The 10318-nt window shown below is 54.8% G+C and overlaps 1 long non-coding RNA gene across 1 annotated transcript; it reads right to left on the reverse strand.

The window, feature by feature from the left end:
* Nucleotides 1–5357: 5357 nt before the first annotated feature.
* Nucleotides 5358–9990, reverse strand: LOC128567854 (uncharacterized). The gene is made up of 3 exons (XR_008374944.1): nucleotides 9880–9990; nucleotides 8124–8212; nucleotides 5358–5771 (listed from the first exon to the last, which is right to left on the reverse strand). It is a non-coding gene; the product is annotated as an uncharacterized LOC128567854 (long non-coding RNA).
* Nucleotides 9991–10318: the final 328 nt, after the last annotated feature.

Here is a 10318-nt window from a genome sequence, read left to right on the forward strand (position 1 = left end):
GGAAAGAATCTTGCTGTTGAAGGGAATTTGAAAATCGCCAGTCTTTTAAGCAGTGAAGAGATGTTGTTATGGCCTTTGTTTACATGGTAATGGCAACAGACCAGCCAGTGTAAGAAGGCGGTGTGTGCAGGAGCCAGAGCTGAGCGTGAGTGTGGCGGCACCCTGCCGGAGGTGGGAGCCAGGAGGGGCTGGGAATGGAACGTGCTTGTGCCCAAGGCAGAGGCACACTGGCCTGGCAAGAAGGACATGGGGAGCCTGTGGGCGAGGAGGCTCTTGCTGTGACCGTGATGGTCGCGAGGCAGCGCTCACCTGGGGGGAGCTCCGTGGAGCGCAGCCCAGCAACACCGGCAGGGACATCTGTAGACAGAATGGGGAAGCCACGCACAGGAGCATCCTGATTGGCCACAGCTCCCTCGTGTAGGCGTGGTCTGATAAGTAGGCAGCCTGTGATTGGCTGAGACTCAGCTACTTGTTACAAGCAAATGGTTCTTGGGTTGCAGTTTGTGAAAGTGCTGAGTTAAATTGCAGTTCTCCACGTGGGGATTCGAAGTATGGCAGCAGCTTTAGGCCAAATTTGACAAGAGCAGGTGCTCACAGAGTCCCTGGGAGGTGCTATCGGGTCTGAATATCAGGAAGGGGGTGCTGGAGTCCAGGTGGATGTTGGGGGGCTGTCTCAGCTGCTGGGAGGATGTGGAGCCCCTTCCCCCTTTCTTTCTTTTCTTCTCTTTCTTTCTTTTTTTTTCCCCCAGACATGGTCTCCCTCTGTCACCCAGGCTCAAGCGATCTTTTTGCCTCAGCCTCCCGAATAGCTGGGACTACTGATACCTGCCACAATGCCCAACTAAGTTTTCTATTTTGAGGCTCGGCGCCTGTAGCTCAGCGGCTAGGGCGCCAGCCACGTACACCGGAGCTGGCGGGTTTGAATCCAGCCCAGGCCTGCCAAACAACGACGACAGCTACAACCAAAAAATAGCTGGGCGTTGTAGCAGGCACCTGTAGTCCCAGCTACTTGAGAAGCTGAGGCAAGAGAATCGCTTATGCCCAGGAGTTGGAGGTTGCTGTGAGCTGTGACGCCACCGCACTCTACCCAGGATGGCAGCAGTGAAACTGTCTCAAAAAAAAAAAAAAAAAGAAAAAAGCATTTTTTTTTTTTTACATTTTAGTAGAGATGGGTCCTGCTCTTGCTCAGGCTGGTCTTGAACTCCTGAACTCAAGCAGTCCACTTGCCTCAGCCTCCCTGCCTGGGATCACAGATGTGAGCCACCATACTCTGTCCCTCTTTTTAAAGTTAACGGTCTTGGGCCGGGCAGGGTGGCTCACATCACAGCCTGACTGCTGATGTAGCTGCACCCGGGTGGGCACTAGAGGCACCGGCCAGCTGAACTGCCCCAGTGGGGGCTGCAGCTGTAAGAGAGGGGGAAAGGACGTCTTCTACTGGTAAGTTCAGTCAGGCCTGGGCCCCCACCCACGTGGCTCCTGCTCCACCGTGTAGAGATTTGCTTTGTGAAATTGTCTTTGAGGTTGGGCCTTTGTTGCCACCTTTGTTGTTCCCACCCCCATGCCCAGGAGTGTTTTCGGGAGATTATTTTCTTATGATAAGCACTCTGCATGCAGATGGCCTTCCCAGCTGACCATGAAGCAGGCTTTCCCCATGCTACAACCAGGCCCTCCCTCGTCCTGCTCCTGTGAAGCCACATCCCTTGCCAGGGAGGTTGGGCTGTGGGTCCTGAGTGGAGCCCGTGGGCCCAGGCAGGGAAGGGTGCAGTTTCACACTCTGGGTTTGCTGTGCTAGCAGTGGGGAAGGGACATGGGCAAAACTCATGTAGCCCTTCTGAGCTGGAGCCAGAAGGCCCTGGGAGGGGTCTTGTGAAGCCATAGCCAGGTCCTCCCTGGGTGGACACGAGTGGGAAATCTAAAGATGTTATTTGACTGATTTTTAGAAATCCCTGTCTGGTCGGTGTGCCTGCTGCATGGCCCCTGCGGGTGCAAACCTGGCTCATGTTTTGGGTGTCGATGCCCAGAAAATGAGGGTCATAGGCACCTGTGTGGGGAACGGGCAGGGAGGAGGGGGGTCATCCACCCTATAGGGACTCCTGGGAGTTCCACAACCTCTGACAGGGGAGAAAGAACCATTCCTGAGGAGGAACCTCTGAAGCTGGGTGGGGAGTGGGGTGGTTCCTCCTGCCCTGAAGATGCCCAAGAAGAGGCTGGACTGGGTGCTGTGGAGCAACCGGGCCGGGCCATCCAGGTTCTATGATTTCCACACCCCAGTTCTTCCCAAAGTTATATTATCAGTCAGCACCTTTTCCACAGCAAAATAACAAAATCCTGACAGAGCTGGCTTAGCAGACAAAGAGCACAGACAACACCCACAGGTGGCAATTAAGTCTGCCTTCAGCATGACTGGAATCAGGGGCAGGAGCAGTGCTGTTGGGATCTGGTCCATGCCCTTTCTCTGTTCTTCTTTCTGCTGGCGCCCTATCCTCTGCAGGTTCCCCCATCATAGGGGCAAAAAGGGTCCTCCCCTCCCACAACCACACCCAGGCAGTAGTCAGGGCTTGACCCAAACAATCACATGGCCTGGGACAGCATGTGTGGGTGTAGTCACCCACCCAGGACCCTGGCAGGCCACAGTTTCCTCTGCTTACCTGAGCAGGTGAGGTGGAGACTCAGACCTAGGCTGCACTCACCTCATGGGGCTGGCATTCTGGGTAATCCCACGAGTCTTTTCCACACCCAGTCCCTCGTGTGCATATCTGGGCAGGACAAAGGCCATGTCTTACGCCCTCCTTTCTTCCTTCCAAGGTCAAGTTATTTTTTTTCAGTGACAGTTGGGTCTTGTGCAGTCATTGGGGCCTCCCAGCTGTAGACACAGACCAGACCCCAGTCCAGTGCCCACCCCGTGATCCTCTCCCTCAGAGCTGGAGGCAGCAGAGTGAGGAGAGCCCAGTAAGGTCTGTGCCCTCTCAGGAGGGACATCTGCCAGGCACTGGGCAAAGTAGGTAGCAGCTGGACGCCTACAGCAGGGCAGAGGGCCCATCCAATCTTTTCCCTCGGAAAGTCAGGCTGGAGGACAGAGCTCTGCGCACCATGTCTGGCAGCAGATGATGCCACAGCAAGGCCCTGCCCACTCCCTCCACCCTACCCCCAACCCGTCACTGCCCACACAGTCAGGGACGAGCTGGACCTTCCTGAGGCCTGCCCTGGGGCTGGGCCTTCTTGGTCTGAGGACAGACCTGGGCCCATGATGACACTGGTTGGTCCCTGGCCAACACCCAGCTGGATGCCACACACCAGGTCCTCATGGGGGAGGGGCAGGCAGAGGAGTCCAGAACTTTCCCTGGCGGGTGGGGAAGGATACCAAGGAGAAGGCTAAGGGCCCAGGGTGAAGTGCTGATGTCCTTCCTCCCATGTCACAGATATAGGTGCAGATAGCACAGCTGTGGACTCTTAAGGGATGGTGAGCTGACCCTTGGCAGAGCTGCAGCTGGGCGCCCAGGACCTGGGACAGCACAAGGGCCACGCGCTGCCACACCTGGGAGAGGCTGAGCCACGCCTGGCACTGACCACCCTGGAAGCTGCTCCTGGTCACTCTCTTTCTACTGGACTCCCGGGATCCCGAGTGCCCCCCTCACTGAGCACTGTGCCAAGCCTGGGGGCCCTTTTGGGGGTGGGGAGGTCCTGAGTTGCAGACACACAAGCGCCCGCTGGAGGCCCAGGCGGGGCTGTGAGTCCCCTGGGCACAAAGGGGCCCTGGGCCCTTGCCCCTTACTGGGGGCTTCCACAGAGCTGGGATGGGGGGCTACAGAAGTCCTGAACTGCAGACACACAGTGCCCGCTGTAGGCCCAGGCGACCCTGTGAGTCCCCTGTGCTGGGCCTCAGCCCCCATCTACCCTGGCCTATGGGCCATCCCTTATCTCTCTTCAGAACAAAGCCAGGGCCGATGGACTTTCAGGTATTATTCAGTCAATATTCCTAGGAATTAAGTGGGAAAACTCCATGCATCAGAACATACATAGCACAAGCCCAGAGCACTTCAGAGCACTTACTCAGCCCTGGCATCTGACAAGAAACCTGAGAACCTACGGAGCACAGATCACCACAGAGGCGCTCATCAAATTAGAGTTTTCAAAGCACTGGAAATCCACAGCGCAGGACTCGGCTCAGCCACCTCTTCCCCTGGAAACCAATGCGTGGAAATCTGTGCAGAAAGGACAGGCACAAACAGGAGGACACCACGGAAGTGGACACCTGCCAACCCTCCCCTGGGACCACAGCCCCAGCCCTCCCAGAGGCTGCCCAGTGGGCTCAGGGCCATTTCTTTGCTTTGACGCTGGAGAAAATCAAGGTGCTGACAAATGGAATTGGTTGCTCAGGGTCAGATGCGCAGCTCATGCAGCTGAGTGAACCACCCTGGCTTTGATTCTACACGTAGGAGTCCTCCAACTTTACACAGGGGGCCAGTTCACTGTCCCTCAGACTGCTGGAGGGCCGAACTATAGTTTAAAAAAAAAAACTATGAACAAATTCCTATGCACACTGCACATATCTTATTTTGAAGTAAAAAAAACAAAATGGGAGCAAATACAATCACACCACCTCATGTGGCCCTCGGGCCGCAGTTTGAGGACCCCTGAAACAGTCTAAGGTCTGAACATGTGGGTCAGTCAGGGTCCCTCTGCTTAATGGAGGGTCCATAGTGACCAATTTGTGATTATTAGGCTGTGCAGAGAGACAAGAGCAGGCAGGGGAGTGAGGCATATGAAGTTATGACTGTCTCAGGACTGAGGGTGTTAAAGAAAAAGTACAGACTCTTTGAGCAAATAATGGAAAGAAGAATCTGCTCTATTAGGACAGTAAGACCACAGGTGACTTTGTTTTCCTTTCATTTTTATTTCTGTTAATGTGATGATAATGTGAGCAGTGTAATAAATAACACTAAGGAAGAAAAGAGACATCCCAGAGGTGGCGTGGACACAGCAGTGGCCCACATGTGTCTCCGTAGATCACCGTGCCTTGATGGCAGGGTGGGGCGAAAGCCCTTGTGCCTGGGATTGAGATGCCCTTCTCCTGTCCTGCCCAGCACTGTGTGGAGGGAGAAGCCGGCTTTCTGCCCCTCGACCCTCAGCAGGGCTCCCTGACACCCTGAATAACTATGTACAGCAGTCCAGTCCTATGGACAGACGAGACCCCAGGGGCCAGCCCTCTACTTGCATAGGCAGTTACGGCTACGTGTGTCCAGGTTGCTCTCTACGGGAATGTCACAAGACTAACTTTGCTTTTAGTGGTGTGACTTGCAGCACTTGGAGCTCCTCAAGAGCAGAAAGCAAATGTGCTGTGCATGTGGCTCTGGGGGATGTTTGGAAGCCTGAGGTGGACCAAGTGCTGAGCTGTGTATTGATGGCTCCAGGCCCTGGCTAGGTCACTGGACCACCATGAGCCTGTCCTCTAGAGCAGAGGGGCTGTGTGTACAGTGGGTATGTCTGGAAGTGCTGTGGGACAGGGACGCCCATGAAGGCAGGCGGCTGGTGGCCTGGCTTAGGGGGCGGGGGCAGGACTTGAGGACAGAGCCCCAGTGGCCCTATCCCTGGCCCACCTCCTGCCCCACATGCCAGCCCAGCCTGTGTCTCCTCCAGCCTTGCCTTCCAGTTCTCCATCAGACGACAGGAGGTGCTGCTGGGCCCCCAGTCTGCACAGGGCCTTGCGAGGCAGAGTATATTTTCCAAGCAGAATCATCAGCTCAGCCCTCCTGGAATCTTGACCTTAGAAACTGTGCAAGAAAATTAAGTGATGGCTGTTGCTGAAGCCATTAGGTTTGAGGGTGATTTGTTCCAAAGCAGCAGCTAACTGGGACACCTCGGGCTGTAAACACGAGCAGCCTGGCTGCCTGGGCCTAGCTGGGACTCTGGTTCTCCCACCTCTCTGAGGATTTATGCCCCGAGTCACTCAGTCCCCAGATCCGCTTCCCAGGGGCCGACCCTGGCCTCTTGCAGAGCTGGGCCCCCTGTGCCCTTGCCCTGGGAGCTCTCGGCAGGCACGGCCATAGCTTCATGTGCCTTCCAATGACCGAGTTCCATGTGCTCAGTCATGAAACAAGCTGGGCCCCCAGGAGCCCACAGAGACCCCGCTCTGGAGGGCAGGTGCTGGTGCCGGACCACTGTAGACGCAGAGCCTGATTCTCTCACATCCTGGGGGCAGGGTTGGGGGGTCTGAGGTCAGGTGTGGCGGGGATGGCAGCTCTGAGGCCTCTCCCTTGGCATGTATACGTGCCCAGGTGTGGTCATCCTTCATGTGCATCTGTGTCCCGCTGGGTCAGGGCCACAGTAATGACCTCACTTTACCCGACCTTCCTCTCCAAGGACCTGTCTGCAAATATAGTCACATTCTGAGGCTCCAGGGGCTAGGACTTCAACATATGAATTTGGGGGCACAGCCCTGACACCCCCACATCACACAGGCCCTGTTTTAAAGCTGCAGGAGACGAGGCCGCCTGCTCCTGATGTAGGGCCGGGTCACTGGACGGATGCATATTCTGCTCCTCATAGCTAAGGACAGACCTTGGCTCTGTTTGGCCCAAGCCAAGGGAGCAACAGGCAGGTTACTCAGCAGAACAGAATTTTGGCCAGATGTGGAGGTAAAGGAGGGAGAGTGTGGGGTACAGTGGAAGCCGCCACTCTAAGGAGGATGGGGGGACAGCTCCACAGGCCCCATACTGCAGTCACCCTCCCCCCACCATGGGGGCCACAGGGGCTGTACCCAGGCCCTGCTCAACAGCACTCAGGCTTGAGGATTCAGTGACCCAGTTGCCAACTCCGGGGGAGCGGGAGGACAAATGGCCAGGAAGCGCATTGGGGATGGCCGTAGAGTCGCACCTTTCTGCTGATGCCATCTGTTTTTAGGCTGCCCGGCCCATTACTCCTCACCACCACATTAGCCACCTAATGGAGGCTGGCTGCCGCGGGAAACTGCCTGTGACAGATTACACCTCCTGTTTCTATTAAAAGGCCTTTTCAGGACACACCAGGGCTGCTTCGTGCCCCTGAGGTGCTGTCCTCATGGCTGGGCTACGGGAATTTGTGTGCTCAGTGGAGGGTAGTCACAGGCGGGGATCTGTGGGTACTGCCAAGCCACCAACCCCTGCCCTTGCCAGAATGGGCAGGACAAAAGTCCTGAGCATACATCCTGCCTCGCCCCGACATGCCCGGCCTCATTCTTGAGAAAGGTGGAGACGCCATGGCAGGCAGGCTGGTCTGTGGGGAAGCCCCAGCTGCTCCCGAAAGCCTTGGTGAGCAGGCCATGGGGCCAGGCCCGGCCAGGTGTGGGAGGACACAAGGTGGCTCTCTCAGGCCCTGGGCTTCCTCAAATAGTGGGGACAAAGAAGTGCCCAGTGGCCTCAGCAAGAGGCCGTGAGAGGCTGATCAGAGGCTGTCTCTGATCAGCCTCACAGCCTAGGCCAGGCAAAAATGGAGCTTTTGTCCAACAGCAATTCTGCTACCAGGGCCAGGCACAGGCAGCGGCAGGACGATTCTGGAAAAGCGTCCAGGAGACGCTGCTCTAAACACCAGTGCACATGGGCTTCCCAGGAGCTGAGAAGGCAGGCAGGGCCATTCGTCCAGTACTGGGGACACTGGGCAAAGGGTGAACTTGAGAAAGCCTCAATAAAGTTTTGGTGACTGAGGGGTTGGGCCAGGAGCACCCCTTTCCACCGCACCTGGGACCTGGAGACACGAAGGCCTGTGTGAAAGGCTTTGGGGCTGATTTGAAGAGAAGGAGAGGATTCCCCGGCTCAGGACCGTGAAGGAGCGTGACCATCTGTCCTGGGCACCTGCTGACCTATGGCAGGAACCTCGGCCTGGGAGTGGCTTGGGTGGCAGGAGACAGTCTGGGCTGCAGGGGCAGGGAGTCAGAGAGAAACAGACATAGGCTGGGAGCCCCCGGGGCCTCAGCAGGGACACAAGGAAACCCGCTGGCTGGGAGGTGACAGGATGCTGAGCTGAGGGCCAACAGAAGTCTGCTGTGAGAATTTCTAGCCACAGGCTGTCTTAAAGCCTGAGCATCCACACTCTTGTTCTTCCAAGTGGGCAGCCCCAGGTCCTGGCAGAGCAGATACAAAGGAGCTCACCCTTAGATCCCTCAGAACCACCGGCGCGAGGGAGACTTCACAACACAAGGTCACCAGACAGGGGATCAGCGAGCGAGTGCAGCCAGGCCCTGCAGTGGGGAGGAATACGGCACAGAACATGAGTGATGGTGATTAACGCCTTTACAGAAATCAGAGGGTACCGAAGGGTGACAGAGGAACAAGATACCATCAAAAATGGAATACACTTCTAGAAATAAAAATATAACAACTGAAATTAGAAATGAAATAGCAGGCTGGGTGCAGTGGCTCACGCCTGACCTGTGGTCCCAGTACTCCAGGAGGCTGAGGTGGGAGGGTCACTTGAGCTCAGCAGTTTAAGACCAGTCTTGTCAACATGGTGAGACCCGCTCTCTACTAAAAGTAGAAGGAAAACCAGCCAGGCGTTGTGGCAGGGGCCTGTAGTCCCAGCTACTTGGGAGGCAAGGCAGGAGGATCACTTGAGCCCAGGAGTTTGAGGTTGCTGTGAGCTGTGACACCACAGCACTCTACCAAGGGTGACAGATGAGACTCTTTCTCAAAAAGAACAAAGAGAGAAAGAGAGAGAGAGAATACAAATAGCAAATTCCACACACCTAAAAAATAATCAGTGAGCTGAAGTCGGATGTTATGCAGAACGCAGTGCAGAAAGCTGGGAGAGCAGATGAGACAGTGTGGGGGGAGATCAAGCAGTTCAACCCTGTCAATTCCAGGGAGAGAACAGGGGACACAAGGGAGGTTACATTAAAGATATGTAATGAAAGAATTTTCCAGACATGAATTGTCCTATCCAGAAGACCCAGTGAATCCCAAGAGTTTGTTAAATAGAAAGAAATCTATTGAAACTGTAGAAAAACAAAGGCAGAGAGACCCTAACAGCCACTGTAGAGCAAAGACAGGTGACCCACCAAGGGGCGGCACAAAGTGACCAAAGGACGTCGCCAAAACTCTTGGAGAGAGTAACTGTCAGCCCAGGTGTGTGTGACCAGCCAAACTGTCTTTCAAGGAAGAGGCAAAAATTGCTTCCAAAGAGTAAGCAAGGTGGTTTAACCTAAACACACCTACAGGGGCTTCAAGAAGTTATACGAGAATTTATGATGGGAAATAATCCCAGAAAGAAAGTTTAAGAGGTGAAAAGACAGGGAAGCAAGAAAATCATGAATGTGAGTGAAGTGAAACCCTCTGTACTGTACCAGTGACCAGGAAGACGGTAGCAGCATCTATTTTCTGGGGTTAGAAAATAGGATAGAGCAAAAAGCCTCAGGGACAGTCTACAAACCATGCCGGTGACAACCAGGGACATTCTAAGGAACTCAGGATGGTTGACAAGAGTGAAAAGAGACTGAATGATGTTTTAAGATAAATAGGAAAGGTTTTAGATTCCCACAACATAACAGGACCCGAGAGCCCAACTCTCAACGTCGTCTGAAGGGGCAACATTGAGATGAGCAAAAAGGGCCAAGGAGGGAGAAGAAACCATGAGAAAGTACAAATTGAAAAGAAGCCCAACTGTGTCTGAAATCACAACAAATGTAAACAGACAAAGCTCATTAAAGGGCAAAATTATGAGATTGGATTTTTTGTGAGTTGCTTCACAGCCAAGCCCAGGGGCAGTGAAGAGGCGGGTAGGGCCCTGGGGTGGCTGTGACTCTGGCGCTGAGCCCAGCACAGGGACTGGAGGAAAATTTAGGCTTCCTTCAACCTCTACAAGAGGGACAAGACAGTATTCACTGGATAACCCCAGTGGTTCCTTACAAACCTAACAGCTTGAAACGGCATGTCAGCAGTCCCGAGTGGTGTGACTGGGCTCTCAGCTCAAGCCTCACATGGCTACAATCAAGGTGTTGGTCAGGCAGGGGTCTTGTCTGAGGGTGGCTGGGGAGAACACTGTGGGCAGAATTCAGTTCCTTCTTGCAGCCCCGCCCCAGCCCTCATGCCTGGAGCCCCTGCCTCCTTCCTGGGCTTTTCCTGCCAAGGTCAGCTGATTAGCCATCGTGATTACATCTGTGCAGTCTGTCCTGCCAAGTAAGGTGACACACTCATGTGTGACCCACTTTGGGGGTGGAGTTCAGGGACACCCAGGGACACAGCGTCAGGCACTGAGCCCCAGTCAGATTCTCTTCCAGAAAGGGCATTTCATTGACCCTTTCCTCACAGGGACCAATGAAATAATGTTGTGGTTTGGGCTCTACATATGC

Source organism: Nycticebus coucang, chromosome 16 (genome assembly GCF_027406575.1).
Source record: "Nycticebus coucang isolate mNycCou1 chromosome 16, mNycCou1.pri, whole genome shotgun sequence".
In the NCBI taxonomy this organism is placed as follows: domain Eukaryota; kingdom Metazoa; phylum Chordata; class Mammalia; order Primates; family Lorisidae; genus Nycticebus; species Nycticebus coucang.